Source organism: Octopus sinensis, unplaced genomic scaffold (genome assembly GCF_006345805.1).
Source record: "Octopus sinensis unplaced genomic scaffold, ASM634580v1 Contig17100, whole genome shotgun sequence".
NCBI lineage: Eukaryota > Metazoa > Mollusca > Cephalopoda > Octopoda > Octopodidae > Octopus > Octopus sinensis.
In genome coordinates, this window is record NW_021834799.1 from 12,815 (window position 1) to 30,215 (window position 17,401).

Below are 17,401 nucleotides of genomic sequence, written 5' to 3' on the forward strand. Positions count from 1 at the left end.
AGAAGCAATGGTTGTTCCAAAGAATATCCATTGCGATCCTGAGGGGCAACGTCTTCTCGATCATCAGTAGCTTTAGATTGTGATAATCATTTTCGATCTCTTTGTCTTAAAAAAAAATTTATTTGTAGAAAGTATTTGATCATTCTGTGCTTTTAACAAAAAAATCTGAATTTAATTATATAAAAACAAAGTAATAAATAATACCTTGCAGAAAAGAAATTGTAAATAATTGTTTCTGACTTTTCAGTACAAATATACATAAATAAGCAACTATGCAATTCTCGCTACGTCAGTTGATTCGTCAATTTGCAAAGAATATAAATTGTTTTCCATTATAGATACCACTTGTTCTTCAATATCAAATTTAAATTGTACTAATTCTTTGACAAATAATATTGTCAGATAAGTCAATTGTAATATTTTTTTTTCAAATTCCTCACCAAACATTGTTCGAACTATTAATTTACATACTGGAAAGATAAGATTTTCGGCAATCGTATAGGTTTAATTTTCTTAACAAACATTTCATTTTCTTAGCAAACAATTTCGATACTAGATAATTGTACTTACTCTAGATATGTTAATATAATTATTAACAGTACCTATGCTTTTGGTTTAATTCTTTAAAATAATCAATTGAATAATCTTTATATTCCGGGTGCTTAAATGAAAAATATTTCTAAGTTTAGATAGAACCATTGATTCATTCGACAACACCCCCATGCAAATTAAGCATTGTGATAAACTATTTCCAGTGCCACAACAGTCAAAACCCATAGATAAAAAAGATGATTTGTAATAACGAATACTTCGTAAGCAACGCTATTATAATTGTTTTATAATAAAAATTTTCAAATCAAAAATTAAAAAAAATAAGTAAATATACATCTTCACGCGGCGCAAAATATTTTACAATTGTTTTAAAAGTGACATAAATAATGGAAACAGTTATTAAATAATGTTTATAATCAATCGTCAATAAACAGATTTGTCGTTTCAATGTATTCCCCGTCCAAGGGAGAGTAGTCCCTTATTCGGGGAGTGATTGATGGACCATCCACACTCAAAGGAATCAAACTCTTGTCAATCTTTAACGCATTCTTATACAGCCACTCACAAGTTTTGCTCAGTTCTATCAGTGCCTCTTTCTCACACTTGACTGCTCTTTGAAAGGCATCCCTTTGTTCTTTTTTGTCACGTCTTCTTAATTTTGAATAGAATATTGTTTCGAATTGCAACTCGTCGGGGTCAGGGGAACAATCCGTGAGTCGCTTTCGGAGGGGGATCTCGGATATAAGTTTAAGGTCAGGTTGTTCTTCAATTATTGGTTTTAGTTGGTTAGTGACACGAGAAAGACGGCGGATTTCTCTGTCCAATTTCTTACGTGTCCGAATGTCTCGTTCTCGCTGGATTTCAGGGTCAAGACGTTTCTTTTTTTTGATAGGCTCAGAACTGAAATATTTCTTATTAAATCAACCAAAAAATTGGTGAAAACGACATTTTCTTGCCACCTGTTAGATGGACAGTCCTGGAAAGCTTGAACAGACTGCCCAGCATTGACACCACTTAAATAATTTAATTTCCAATTAATTTAAAGAATTAACTTTAAACTATATAACATATATTCCAAAATAATCTAATAAAAACAGTGGGATTTATTCCTAGTAATAATCAAAATCTCGATTTATCTACACATGAGTGTACATTACAACTCTGCAGAGCCGCACTACAAAACCCATCATCTTGTAGCAACTTTGTCTTAACGTTTTTACTTCCAGGAGGTCGTCCACGTTTTTTAACAACTGGCTCTTGAATGACAGGGGTAGGCTTCTTCGATGCTTCAAGCGTCTTCTTATTCTTACTTCCTGCTGGCCTGCCTCGACGACGAGCTACAATGATGTGAGAGTACAAACTAAAAGTGCAGTCTAACACGTCGGGCTACGATGAGTATATAAAGACAACCGAATTGGAAATGTCGAGGTAGGCTGCATCAAGTTGGGTGGAGACCCCTCCACTGGTTTCGTCCAAGAGCATCTTGAGGACTTCATTGGGGTTAAATGTCTGGTCCTCGGCAATGTACTGCCCTCCACTGACTACTGCCTTTTGAATCTATCGGATTAAGAGGGTTCATAAACTTCGCTTTTTTCCCGAGCTCTCTGCATAATTCTGTCCTCAATTGTGTCCTTACAAATGAGTCTGTAGACCGTGACTTGCTTGGTTTGTCCCAGTCGGTGTGTTCTGTCCATTGCCTGCATATCCACAGTAGGATTCCAGTCAGAGTCGTAAAAGATTACCTGGGAAATTAATAAATCAAATACTGTGTCTGCGGCTGTCAAATTAATGCCAATTCCCCCAGCACGTGTGCTCAGAAGGAACACAAAAACATCCTCATTGGCCTGGAAGTTTTCGACCATATCTTCTCGTTTATTGATTTGGAGTGACCCGTCAAGTCTAACATACGAAAACCCTCGTAAAGCCATGTAGTTCTATACTAAGAAGACAAACTCTACCTCGAGAATTGCAATCATTCTCGTCATTTGGGAAAAGATTAATACTCGGTGGTCATCCCTCTTTAGTCTGCATAACAGTCTGTCCAGTGCGTACAACTTGCCTGAGTCACTCACCAATAAGGAGGCCACTAAATTGGTTGGGGGAGGTTAGTACGCGGGAGACGTATTTTATTCCAATAATTGGACTGTATTTGGTGGAGGAATATTTCTGTCAACCAGCGCTGTTGGTCTTTGGTGAGACAAGAACGGTTAAGTGTAGACAATGTGAGTGATTGCTCGACAAATCGACTACTGGGACAATATATCTCTCTTGTGGAGCACATAACTTTGTCTTGACATATAAATAGACAGTCGGGATATGATATTGGTTCAGTCCTGTACTTCGGACGACCATTCTTTGACACGATTTGTACTTTTGAATAACCACAAAAGTTGTTCATATTCAGAAATGACTGATTTGAGAAATAACGGGAAGCAATGGGTTCCAACAGCATATGTTGAGTGGAAAATGTATTTCCCCACAATAGACTGTGGGTAATTTGTTTGAGGACATCCCTGGACTGGTTGTAGCAAGCAATTCTATAAAATTATGACAGGAGATTACCGAATGTCAAATTGTGATGATTTGTGAAGTGAGTACTCCAAGGGAGACAAACCAGTGAAGGCCAGAAAAGAAAAAGAAGAGTTCAGAGAAACATGAATGTGTTGTGGGTGGAATATATTGAAGAGAGGAAGAGGACGACGTGGTAATAGTAGAGGGATGTTCACGACAGGAGGAGTGAAATGTTGTGTGGTAAAAATATCCCTCTTTCCAAAGAGGTCTGGATGGTTGCAGACTTTTCGGAATTGCATGACAATGTTCATTAATTGGACTTGCTGGGAAGACCCAAACCCATGCAGCTGGTGGGGAGAGATTTGGGTCTTCATTGCCTGGTACAAGAGTCGTTGTCGTTTAGAGAGAGGACAGTGGACCATAACTTCAATCTTGGATGAGTCGGATGTGGGGTACCTTCTCAAAAAGTTCTGATTCGACGTCCTTTTTGACCCTTCTGAGCATAAACGGGTTTAAAATTGAATGTAAACGAAGAAGTTGACCTAAAATGAAGAATGTAGGACAACTCTCGTTTATTTTAGATGGCTGGTCTGCACAGCCCTCAATGTCCTTGGAGAACCAGTGGTTGAATTCGTCGTGTGAGTCGAAGAGGGCAGGCATGATGAAGTGGAGTAGTGCCCATAACTGAAGTAAAGGGGACTTGTTACCTCCTGCATTGAGTTCTGAATGGGAGTGCCTGTGAGTAGTAGTCTGTTCCTGCATTTAAGGCTCATCAACGTTCTCCATCGCTGACTGAGAGTGAAGGAGAAAAATAACCTGCTCGTGCTCTTTATGGCCTGAGCCTCATCCAAAACGACGTACCACCAATTTATTCTTTGGAAGGACTTGAGGTCACGAACAGCAATTTTGTAGCTGGTGATGACTACGTGGAAGGACGAGTCCTCGACATTGGCATCCTTCCATAACTGTCGTAACACTTTCCTGTCCTTAATATCGCCCCAGTAGGGAATGGTCTGAGTACTTACATTCGACACTCACTTTGAAACGTGGACAGAATTGAGTCATCTCCTTCTGCCAGTTATACAACGTCGAGGACGGGGCAATCACCAGAAATGGTCCCCAAATGCCCTTTCTCTACACATATAGTCAAAATATTAACCTCGGCCAAGTATGCAAGAAATGAAATGGTTTGTACTGTTTTACCCAATCCCATTTCATCGGCTAAAATTCCATTTATTCCCTGTTCGTGGAGGTTAGCCAACCACCTCATTCCCTACCCTTCACATCACATTATACCTTCAGTTGATAACATTTGAGAGTTCCCATAAACATGTCTGGTTGGGTTATCTCACCCTTGTCTTCTAACATGTCACTTCCCTCTCTCCATATTTGCGAACTGTACAACTCCGTCTGAGTCAACAATTCTGACAGTTTCTTCCTCTCCACAACGACTTGCTTCTTTATTTTCTGCTCTACTCCTTTTTCTCCTTCTCTTCTCATACACTCCCGATACACCCGCCTTCCCCTACACACACACTCTCGTCTTGCCCGTTCAGAGACAGTTCTCTTCTTTCTGCTCTCTCGTTTCAAATGGCACATTAACTGCCATTTTTGCTACAATTTACCTTTCTCATTTTCTCTGATTGTACAAACTCGACATTTTTAGAACGCTTCGCTCCAGTCTCCACAGCTTCTTCCTACCAAATTATCTACTAAGGTAACCGCCCGTCTTTTCACTTGTGAATTGGCCCAAGGATCAGACGGAGAGGTCCCAAATGGGAAATCTAGAACATTCTTTAGTAAGAAAGAGTTGGTCACTTCGGGAATAAATGAAGGCCCTGAATCAATCCAGTGGTCATTTTGTAATTTCATTTTGTGTTTATTAGAATTGTTCATTTAATATAATTTTTATTATTAATTTATGTGAGATATTATTTACACAACGACTATTAATATATTTAATATAAAATGAAAAATTATATTTAAAAATTTGTCGAATCGTTTAAAATTTCACATATTTTTAATTATTTTTAATTATTTTTGCGTTTTTACTTTGTTTTTTAGATTATATTAAATTTTATATTCAGCTAGCCTCCCTGCCTAAAGACGCATGTTTACTTAGTAAAATTGTTTTAAATCTTAATTTATTATATATTTATGTTTGCAGTAAATTTAAATAAAATTTTTACTTTGTTTAGCATTTAAAATTTTTGTAATTTGGAATTTCAACTTTTATTTCATAAATCGAATTTTTATTTACTTGGTCTGTCAGGAAACCATATAATTTTATTTCTCAAATCCATTTAATATAACCCTGAAAAAATTTCATTATAAAAATTTGGAGTTGGGGACTTAAAACTTTTGCAGAACTTCTTATGGAGTTACAATAGATGCCAGAGGCTCTTATGGAAATCATATCGATACCCAAAGGAAGAGAGCCATTAAATCCTACGAAGCCTGATCAGATTTCATCTGAGTCCAAAAACGTACATCTACATATACAAGACATGTGTACAATCGATCTCACTTACGGGTTTGAGGGCTGGTATGACACAGGTGAGAGGGTTTGTCTAATCAACAAACTCGAGAAAGAGGCGTTACGCCATTAAGTTGGCCTACGGTCTCGATCTCAAAAAAAATTGAATAACTCTTATGAATCTTACGTCCCCAAAATACAGTCCGTCCTGGAGAAGGCGCGGTTGTTTTGTAGTGGACGTCAGATATCTAAAGTGTCTATTAGGGAAATATGCTGCTCCGGTGCCTCATTCTTTTTAAAATTTTCCGTCGTCGATAATGGCTAGTTTTTCCTGTCTTCCTAACTAGTAAAATAAATAAATTGTCATTGTCATTATAAAATTTTTCAATTTTAAAAATACACCTTTTAACTAATCCCTGCTTAACAGCACTTTGAGAAATGATTATCTAAACACTCATTATTTTAAACAAAAGCTGCCCATTTCAGAAGAGACGCAAAGCAGGTCATTTACAGAGGACCAGTTTTAGTGTTCGATATGTATTTTTTGGAGATCACGTATCTTTAAACGTGACTACTGCATTTAACACATATTAGAAATAAAAAGTAAAACAAGGAAATGTTAGAATAAATGATTTCCAAAAACTTCCGCTAAGCACAATTCTCCTCGCATATAAGATTGTCGAAGGGGCAGAGGTTGCAATCTATTGTGAGTAAACTAACTTACCATATGCTTCCTTCCATATCATTGTTGCGTCGTAGGATGGATCCGTCACTATTTGTATACTTTTTTCATTTATTATGATGGGGAAAAGTGTTATCGTCTCCGTAGTTTTCGTAATCCTTATATGAGGATATTTAAGTATACAGTGCGGGTTGGGATTGATTTGCGAATATGCACATTTTCTGGCCTCCATAAATACTAGACAGTGAGTAATTTAAAATACTAAAGCTTTATTTCATGACGAATTCTAGGATACTGAACAATCTTATTTGATGGCATGTAACTTTTATATTAGAATAAGATTTTTACAGATATTTTAAACTGCTCAGACGTGCAAACGCGTCTATATCCACAAAAATCATGTTTATACATAATTTCAGTTTTCTAATTATTCAAAATATTTGAATGTACATTAATAAGTATATGATTCATCAACCCATCAAATGAGTTGTTTTGTATTCTTTGTAACGAGTTTCCTTCACAGTAACTGGTATTAATAAAATGTTGATTACAAGCTGTGCAAGTTGATTAACTTGGAGAATATTTCTTGATTGTGTAAGTTAACGCCATTCATAATATAAATAAATGGTACATTTTTCATATCATACTTCGTATCTCCATTGAAATCGCAGTCGTACAAATACCTAATTAAAATAAGCAATTGTTCAAAACCCAATTTTTAGATCACATTCAAATTGGATTACCACGCGTACAAAAAGTAGGACAAGTATAACCATTATAATTCATGTCATATTTTATTGTGAATAAATCATTGGTTAGACATTGAAATAATATATTTATTAAACTGTATTTTTTAATCTATATTACTTTTCACTTATTTTCTGAGGCATGATGACAACAATATTTTTTTAATCTGGATTGTACAAATATTTATCCTCTCATTAGATACTGTAGATCAGGGGTTCTCAACCTTTTTAGCTCAAGGGCCAAATCGATAATTAAGATTAGCTTCGCGGGCCGCACAAAAATATTTTATATATTTTTTATTTTCCATTTTACTAAATATATTCGCATAAATATTAGATTCATATATGCATTGTGTGCTATATTTTTGAATTTGTCTGAGGAAATTAATTCGTAAAATTAATAATGGACGCTTTTTTAATAATGCCGCAGTTCTATATCATGTTGCAAACTAATGAGTTCTAGTGAAACTTTGCAGGCGCATCCTTAATTTCCACGGTGAATGGAGTACGAATATTTTCATTAAAGGAAGGAATTCTTTAAAATTCTAAAAATTAAATTTATAATGTACTCCAAAACGTGCTTCAAATTGATTAATAAATCACCAATTATGGATATGTTAACCTAAGAATGAATAATTAATTTAAACATTATTAAAAAATTAAAAAATTAGTTACTCTAGGGGCCGCAAAAAAAATCCTGGGGGCCACATGCGGCCCCCGGGGCCGCATTTGAGAACCGCTGCTGTAGATTGTTCTGAGTGTTTTCTTGAGTCATGATTTTTAATTTTATACTGCGACAATGATCAATCATTATCGTCACGTTACTCTTCGTTAAACAATTAAAGAGGATTGAATGTAGCTGAACTTGTTTTAAAAGACCGTCTCTAACCAGTAGCAACAACAAACTGTTAAGACGTGTCAGTTCCGTATCTGTGCAACCCCAAGTGGAGCAGTTATACATTAACACTGGTCTGACAAGAGCATTGTAAAGCCTTGTCCGGAGTTGAACATTCGCTGATCCATATGATAGCCATTCCTTCCAGAGTTTGTGCATTGCTGCAGATGCCAGTATTTTTCTCCTTGCAATATCATCACTGTCTCCCAGAAGAGAGCCAGGTTTTTGTACATGGCGCCATCTTTCAGCGATTTTGTCATTTGATCTTGTTACTTTCATAAGATCAGTTTTTTTCTTTGTTTACATAAGGGAACCATTTTCTTAATTGTTTCACTACGAGGCTCGTATCAGCCAGCGGAAAAACGCAAATCTTCAAAGTGTTTTCATCAAAAATATTCTTGAGAACCTGGAATAGTTTATATCGACAGAAACTGTCGACCGCTTTTGGTAGGTCAACTCCGAAAATGTGCATTGTTTTCTTGTACTTCTCCAGCAGTTGGTCTTCCCGGTTTGAATCCGCTTTAACTTGGCGACAAGTATTAATCAACTAATTTTGATATACCTAAAAAAATTGGAAAACCTGCAGGCTCAATTGAAAACCTAGATCAATCGTGCTTTTGACCGCTTTGCGAAAAACTCTGTCGATTATAACATTAAATAACTCCTGCCCAAAGAGCTGGAATTAATCTATCATGCGAGAGTAAAAATAGCACCTATGTATTAACATAAGATGGGCTGGTAACTCAAAAGTTTCTACAATATACTCGTTCGCTTAACATCAGTGAAAGAACGCACAAATACATTCAATCACTCACATAAAGAAAACCCTTGAGAGCATGATTGAAAAAAAGTTGAACCCTAGGAAAGAACGCTTGAACCGGGCAGAAGAATAAACGAGATTTATCACCAAATAAGTGTGTCTTCAACATTGCCCATGCCTGTCAGTACCTCGAGCGGAAAGAGGCGGGCTTGCCTACCTAAATCACTTTGCGAATAGAGGTGTAACGACCAGAAGAAGTTTAATTAATATCTGAATTTTAAATTATCGATTTTAAATATATCAAAAAAGAGAAAGAAAAATTAAGTATATTAACATGATAGAAAAAAATCAACTAGAAAGTAAAATTAAAAATTATCGAACGTCAAAAACTAACAAATTTTCGATAAAAATATATAATTCACACAAGATTTTTATCCAAAAAACAATTTTTACTTAATTATTATATCAAGATATATATAAAAATTTACGATGCTATAGAAAATGGCATTAAAAAGAAAGTAGCACTCCAATTATTCAAAGTAACAGCAAAAATTGGTTTTAGGTTTAACCAATTGAATTCCATGCAAACTGTTCGATATACACATTTCATGATCACCCAAGTTTCACTATACTATTTAAAATTTATTAAAAATATGATAACTCTACCGAGCTTGGAAAGTTAAGCCAAGAACTTGTGAAAACCAAAAATGGAATTGGTGTTTTAAAAAAATAGAGCACATTAAAAAACTCTTTCTGAACGATGTGACAAAAAAATCTAGTAAAATGTATTGCGAATTTGGTAAACATGTCGGTCTGCCTATGTAACACTAAGTAAAAAACATATTTTTATTAACTTCTAGTCAAAATCGTAAATAATGTTAAAAATGAAAATATTATTAGAATATAGAATAATTTCAATCAAAATGTTAAAAAAAGGTTGTTTCCCCATCACAGAAAAGTCTCCTTAGGTGTGGGCCTCTCAGAATTATCAGATTCCCCAGACTCCACAGAGAAATTATTCTTAAGATTTAAATTCTTTGAATCTTTCAAAGTCTTTGTCACTCTTCGAGTCATTACAGTGGAAAAATAAGATTCAAAGCTTGTGGGGGATACGTCGCTACTACAAGAGCCACATTCCTCCAAATCTTCATCAATTCGCTTCGCTTTAATATTTTTAACTCCATCAGCAATAATATCCTCATACGTTACTTCCCTTGGAAACAGACTGGCACACTCTTTAGCATACAGAACAGGATCTGTAAGTATTAAAGGCTCAGTCGGTGTTGTCTGTTCCGCCTTTGGTGCACTACAGCAACCATCCCGCTCAAATATTTTCCGATATTTCTAAAATATACCAAACTCCTCAAAAAACTTTGAACTTCCTGAAAATCCTGTCCGAAAGTGACTCTGGAAACAGAGGAAAGCGATTTAGCAATTTCATAATTCCTTCAAAGGCATTACTTTTAATTTCCTCTACAAATATACTAATCGGGCAGACTTCTCAACAATCTGAGCAACACAAAGGACATGACACTCAGCACGCAGTCCCCCTCGACCAGGAACATGTCATAAACCCTCAACGTGGCAGAAAATGGAATCTATCCATTAACTACAATCATAAACCCTCCCAGAAACATTGCATAAACCAACGAAATGTGTAGAGAGGAGGTATCTCGTTCTTCCTCTTGTAATATATATTAGTAATTTCATACCAAATGAAAGTATAAACGTTTGGAATAATGCTTTAGTAAGTAATCGTGATGTTCCTGTAGAGAAAATAGCCGTGGAAAATTCCGTGTGAAAATACCTAATAATTAATTATTTTTAACAATGTCTTGTAATTAAATAAATTTAAAATATATAAATAGGCTTTAATGACTATTTATTGTGGTACACAACTAATGATGTGGTATAAACCATGGAGGTTATAAAGAGGGTCAGAGAAGAGTCTTTCGAAGCCCCAGAAGGCCTCCTCTTCCCCCATGTACATAAGGACAAGTGCTGCCACTTCGCTCATGCCCTGACAGTATCCAACTTCAGTATTATAGACAGAATATGCCAACAACACATTAAATAACTGGATCTGCCTTTTAAATCAGTTTTCCAGCCAAACTTGTGTCCATACTCCTCGGAGAACGAAACATGATTCCTGAATGTCCTCTGCACGTCCAAATGTATTTGTCTGACGTGTGGGGACAGTCTGAATGCCTGGATGAGGATCTTTTTATAAATTCCTTTTTTGATCTTCTTTATATGTTCTACGTTGAGAATAGCCTTCCAAGCAATGGGTCGAAGTCCTTGAGGGATGCCTGATTTGAGTTGCTTGAGAGTTTTCCTTCTCTTCTCCATGTCAGTGTTTAAAGTAAGCAGCAAATTAATGTTGGCAGCTATACGAGGCTTGCAGGAGAGGATTTTAGATTCTTGTGCGTCCTCTAATTTATTGCTTGGGATGTGAGGGTGGGGAGTACTGGAAGAAGCCGTAGCAGTCAATGTACTTGTGAGGAGTTTGGGCAGGTTTGGAAGATTGGTAGTATAACCCGATTATGGCACTACGTTCCTTTACGGATTGACTGCCAGGAGTGTCTTGAGTTAGGGGGCTGGGGTACCTTTTTTGTTCATATTGTGGTTATTATATTCTGCGTGGGTGATAAGGAGATTATACTCAACAAGACTTTATAATATGGCAATTTATTACAATTTAAATTTTTATTTTAATTATATATTTATATAATTATTTATCCTGCGTCATTACCAATGGCGTATGACTTATATATTTTATACTTTTATAATATTCGCAGGTTGATTTTTAATTTTAAATTCATTAAATAAAATTAATATATAATTCTATCCGTACAAGTACGGCATGTTGATATTAATTCACTTTCCTCAACAACCAGTCATCAAACATGCGGTATACAACTTTCTGTTCAAATGAAAAAGCTTTTTAATTTCAAAAAACAAATAACATACCAAGTCTCTTAAGCTGTTTTGAACCGTCTTGACCGTTTTTTCCTCTTTTGTGTCGAGACTTTGACCTGGTCACTTATACTCTGCTATTTTAATTCTAAATTTGGAATGAAAAATTGAGATTCGAATTGAAAATTTGTTTCTATTTTTAGGGAAATAATGAAATTTCAAAATTAAAGATAAAATAAATACAAAGTTACCTGTTTTTACTATGTACAAACTTTGGAGAATGATTAATAGAAATTAATATTGACAAATCAATAGTAATTGAAGAAAGGAAGCAAACAAAAAATGATTAATAAAGCGTTAATTGAACCGAAGCGTCAACTGATACGTTCTCCATCCACTCTCCTGCAAGCGTAGTGGCGGAAGTTTTGAAATATTGAATGATTTTTATACCTTCAAAAAAAACTTTAAACAGCATTTAGTCGAATAATTTTTTTTTGGATCAAAATTAAAGAGAATTGCTTTTACTATGTCGCAGAGAAGTTTATTTCAACTTTCTCCTCGACCCAGTAGTTTTTAAATTTGTACTCAAATATTTTACTAAGTTAAAAGACTGTTAATATAACATTATTCGATTCCCAAAACCTCTGTTTATTGGGCCCTCTAGCTTTTTGGGGCATTTTTCTTTTGTGGTTCTATAGTATCAAAGAATATAAATTAAAGTCCCATTCTATTTGAATTAAAAAAATTGTTAACATCAAAATATTTTATGTCTACCTAAAAAATGAAGAACTGAAAAAAGTAGTAGACGTTCTTTGTTCATACAGTTACATGTCTAAAAGTAGAGAGTTTGAAAGAATATTGTTTACAAAAAATGATCAAATTAAAATTTCAAACAAAGTTTATTAATTGCGGATTCCAATTGGCAATATAGAATAGATAATCGAAAGTGCCCCAAGTAAAAAATCCGTAACTTATCTGTTTGCGGCGATAAACATATATGAAATCATTTTTAATTAAATCTTCAATTTTTCTTTAAATGGGGAAACTTTTAAAGAATATTTGATCAAATTCAAAGATAATTGGACTAAAAATTATGATATTTCGAAATCATTATTTATAATGGATAATGCTGACATACACCATTATAATAGATAACTAATTCTCAGTCACTATCCGAGACAATTCTCCCTTTTATTCAAGATTACTCAAAACAAGACAAAATACAAAATCTATCAAAAATCGGGAAAGATATATTGATTACTAACTTTGATCTCTACTATGGAAGCAAGTTTGTGATGTTTATGTTAGTTTAAGTACACTTTTGCTGGGCAGTTCGCTTATTCTTTGTCAGGGAAGGAGATATGGACTGGTTGGGAGGAATGGTGTGGGGAAGACTACTCTAATCAAGGCCATTGCAATGTATTAATTAAACGTGGTCACACAAGAACATATTTAAATACAATTTATTTATATTTAAATTAATAAATAATTAAATTTATTTATAGACGAGATTTACAATTTTCTGGTGATGTGTCAATGCTGCATGTTGAGCAGGAAGTCTCAGGGGACAACAGCAGAGTGATCGACTGTGTGCTCTCTGATGAGGTCAAATCTGTTAGAACAGCAAGTCAAACTCGAAAACACCTCCTCCTACCTCTAAATGAGTAGAGTGGCTGCAGAATTGGAGGCCATTGGAGCACATACAGGCCCAGCCCGGGCAGCCTCAATCCTCTCTTGCCTGGGTTTCAGTCACGTGGATCAAAAAAGACCTACAAGGGAGTTTTCTGGTGGTTGGAGGATGATAATTGCCTTGGCGAGAGCTCTGTTTGTCAAGTAAATGCTTAGTGGGATATTCTCAGGCCAGAACTGTTATTGCTGGACGAGCCCACGAATATGCTGGACTTGAGGGCTGTGATTTGGCTGGAGGAGTACTTGAGGACATGGCCTTGCACTCTTTTGGTCATTTCCCACGACAGAACGTTCCTGAACAACGTGGCCACTGACATTTATTTGATGAAGGACTTGAAGCTTGTTCACTACAAGGGGGATTATGAAACATTCACGAAAACGCGGGAAAGAGATTTGGTTAACCAGCAAAAAGAATTTGAGTCACAACAAGCACTTCGAAAAACCACTCAAGTTTAAAAATGGCGCCAAAATTTAGTAGGAATTTATCGATCGATTTCGTTAAAAAATGTTACAAAAAATGTCATTTGTGTCCCCAGTCGAGAAGGAGTGTCCCGTGGTCTTCAAGTTCCCAGTGGTTCCCCCCTCTGAGCTGACGGTGGTGAAATTTAACAATGTGTGTTTCTCCTACCCCAACAAACCCATATTCGAGCACCTTTCAGTGTCAATATCCATGACTAGTCGAATCTGCATAGTACGGAGAGTAGTGAGAGATGTAGGTGGGGGATAATGGATCGGGCAAGTCCACTCTCCTCAAACTAATAATTGGACAACTCAAACAAGAAAGGGTATTTTTAGTGCATTTTGGTATTCATAAGATTATTTTTTCCTTAAGTTTTCCATTCCCTCCTTCAATGGTCAAAGAATCCGAATAAGGGTAGAGTCCATTTTTCCACCAGCACTGTATTTTTAATCCGTTGGATATTGAAGAATTTTTTGCATATAAATATGCTGAAAATGATACAATAGAAGAAATGGAAAATTGCGAAAACATTGAAGATGAAAATGATCAAAATATAAAAGATAAGAATGACTAAAATTTTGCTGCTCATTTGTTTTTGTTATGTCTAATTGTCCATTATCCGTTTATATAAGAATAAGGTTAATATCATAAACACAATAAATGAAAATAAATATTATACAATTGAATTGAAGCGGGTGTCAAACGAAGTGGAGTTGTCTCATCAAATATAAAAAATTTAACATTTGCACGATCCTTTGCATCGATTGGGGTGTCATCATTAAGCAATATTCGACATACATTGCCATTTGTTGCCGCACAGTCGAGAGGTGTCCATAAAAATTAGTTTCTGTATTCATGCAAATAAGCAACCTGGCTTTGATGACTGCGTTATTCTCAATGAGAAATTTTACTACTTCCTTGTGTCCGTTTAAGGCAGGCAAGTCGAAGGGCGTATTGGAGTTTTCACTTTAGCTGTGGATCAACCATGTTTGCAAGGATTTTGACAACACTGCTGTTTCCGTTTAATAAAATACTTTAAAAATCCATTTTGACCTCTAAAATATATTCAGTCATTTTTGAGAGTACAGTTGGTTTATGAGAATTTGTAGATAACTAACACAACTTTTGACACCTCAACAATCTTGATCGCACTTCTTTATATCCTTATTTCAGCTATCTGGAGCATCACTGAGATATGCGCTCTAATATTTACACTCTGTATAAGCTACTAGGTAGAATTGTGTTTTAATTAAAATAATGTTTGTTTTTATTAATAAATTATCTTAATTTTTGGTTATCCAATTATTAATAAAAAACCTAATAAATTATGCCGCGTGTAAACACGCGGTTGGCATACCTTGTTGTTTTGTTACATTATTTGGTAGATCATAATTTTTTTATTTAATTGGATTCAGAAGGGATATTTCGCGATGTAGTTTCTTTTAATGGTTAAATTATCTGAAATTTCATCATTTTGTAATATTTGTAAGTTTATTCCTTCAATCTGTATATTCTACTTATTTTGAAATTTTGAAAATTGAATTTCACCCTATTTTTAATGAAAATTTTTATTCTTTATGACAAACTTTTATTTATGACGGAGAGATTGAATTATTTTTCTTTTAAATCTTTTAAGCATTTTTTTAAACTTTAATTTTTCTTTTTAAATCTTTCTATCTACATAAAAGTTGTCAATCAGTAATTTTTCCTACTCTCAATTTCTCCGTCAATTACCGCAAAACCGTCTCTAAACACTGTTTGCGATTATCTGACTAACATTATCTGACAACTATACTTTTATTGTATAATTTGATAATTCTGTCAATTTTTTTCTTCACATTGGTTACATTTGTCATATTCTTTTTTGTAAAAAATGAGATAGACTAATAAAAAACACATAAAAACATATTTTTAAACGAATTAATTACTAATTAAGATTGCCCTACCTTATGCATCTTTTATTAATTTATTGTTGTCAACTCCTTTTGATTGTTTATTGCCATATTTTATTCCTTATTTTCAAACCATAATATTCCTCTTTTATTAATTTATAGTTGTAAACTCCTTTTGATTGTTTATTGTCATATTTTATTCCTTATTTTTAAACCATAATATTCTTTTTTTATTAATTTATAGTTGTAAACTCCTTTTGATTGTTTATTGTCATATTTTATTCCTTATTTTTAAACCATAATATTCTTTTTTTATTAATTTATTGTTGTCAACTCCTTTTGATTGTTTATTGCCATATTTTATTCCTTATTTTCAAACCATAATATTCCTCTTTTATTAATTTATTGTTGTCAACTGCATTTGATTGTTTATTGCCATATTTTATTCCTTATTTTTAAACCATAATATTCTTTTTTTATTAATTTATAGTTGTAAACTCCTTTTGATTGTTTATTGTCATATTTTATTCCTTATTTTTTAAACATAATATTCTTTTTTTTAATTTATTTGTTGTCAACTCCTTTTGATTGTTTATTGCCATATTTTATTCCTTATTTTCAAACCATAATATTCCTCTTTTATTAATTTATAGTTGTAAACTCCTTTTGATTGTTTATTGCCATATTTTATTCCTTATTTTCAAACCATAATATTCCTCTTTTATTAATTTATTGTTGTCAACTGCATTTGATTGTTTATTGCCATATTTTATTCCTTATTTTTAAACCATAATATTCTTTTTTTATTAATTTATAGTTGTAAACTCCTTTTGATTGTTTATTGTCATATTTTATTCCTTATTTTTAAACCATAATATTCTTTTTTTATTAATTTATTGTTGTCAACTCCTTTTGATTGTTTATTGCCATATTTTATTCCTTATTTTCAAACTATAATATTCCATTTTATTAATTTATTGTTGTCAACTGCATTTGATTGTTTATTGCCATATTTTATTCTTATTTTCAAACCATAATATCCTCTTTTATTAATTTATTGTTGTCAACAACTCCTTCTGATTGTTTATTGCCATATTTTATTCCTTATTTTTAAACCATAATATTTCTTTTTTATTAATTTATTGTTGTCAACTCCTTTTGATTGTTTATTGCCATATTTTATTCCTTATTTTCAAACTATAATATTCCATTTTATTAATTTATTGTTGTCAACTGCATTTCATTGTTTATTGCCATATTTTATTCCTTATTTTTAAACCATAATATTCTTTTTTTATTAATTTATAGTTGTAAACTCCTTTTGATTGTTTATTGTCATATTTTATTCCTTATTTTCAAACTATAATATTCCATTTTATTAATTTATTGTTGTCAACTGCATTTGTTGTTTATTGCCATATTTTATTATTCCTTTTTTTAAACCATAATATTCTTTTTTTATTAATTTATAGTTGTAAACTCCTTTTGATTGTTTATTGTCATATTTTATTCCTTATTTTTAAACCATAATATTCTTTTTTTATTAATTTATTGTTGTCAACTCCTTTTGATTGTTTATTGCCATATTTTATTCCTTATTTTCAAACCATAATATTCCTCTTTTATTAATTTATTGTTGTCAACTCCTTCTGATTGTTTATTGCCATATTTTATTCCTTATTTTTAAACCATAATATTTCTTTTTTATTAATTTATTGTTGTCAACTCCTTTTGATTGTTTATTGCCATATTTTATTCGTTATTTTCAAACTATAATATTCCATTTTATTAATTTATTGTTGTCAACTGCATTTGATTGTTT

At 33.4% G+C, this 17,401-nt stretch overlaps 1 pseudogene; it reads right to left on the reverse strand.

Moving 5' to 3' along the window:
- Positions 1-968: 968 nt before the first annotated feature.
- Positions 969-6,285, reverse strand: LOC115231001 (annotated as a pseudogene).
- Between the last annotated feature and the right edge of the window lie 11,116 nt (positions 6,286-17,401).